Genomic DNA, 357 nt, shown 5'->3' on the forward strand with positions numbered 1-357 from the left:
CATTTTTACATATATAACACCTGGTACGATAAGTCTCGATATATATGATTTCTTTGATTTTTTTTTAATTTGTTTTTTTTTTATATAAGCCCCTTAAAAATCAAAAGTTCTAATCATTTTTACATATATAACACCTGGTACGATAAGTCTCGATATATATGATTTCTTTGATTTCTTCTCAGTTATAACAATACCCTAAAACATATCTATGATTCCTCAATTGACTTTGCAGAAGGAATATATAGAGTAACATGCTAATTTTTTTAAATTTTTAAATGGATTTGGTCAAATTTTGAATTATTTTTATAATTATTTAATGTCTTTGTGAAATTTTTTTTTTAGTTTCCTCCTTGTTTA

The sequence above is a fragment of the Acyrthosiphon pisum genome, chromosome A1, assembly GCF_005508785.2.
Source record: "Acyrthosiphon pisum isolate AL4f chromosome A1, pea_aphid_22Mar2018_4r6ur, whole genome shotgun sequence".
Taxonomy (NCBI): domain Eukaryota; kingdom Metazoa; phylum Arthropoda; class Insecta; order Hemiptera; family Aphididae; genus Acyrthosiphon; species Acyrthosiphon pisum.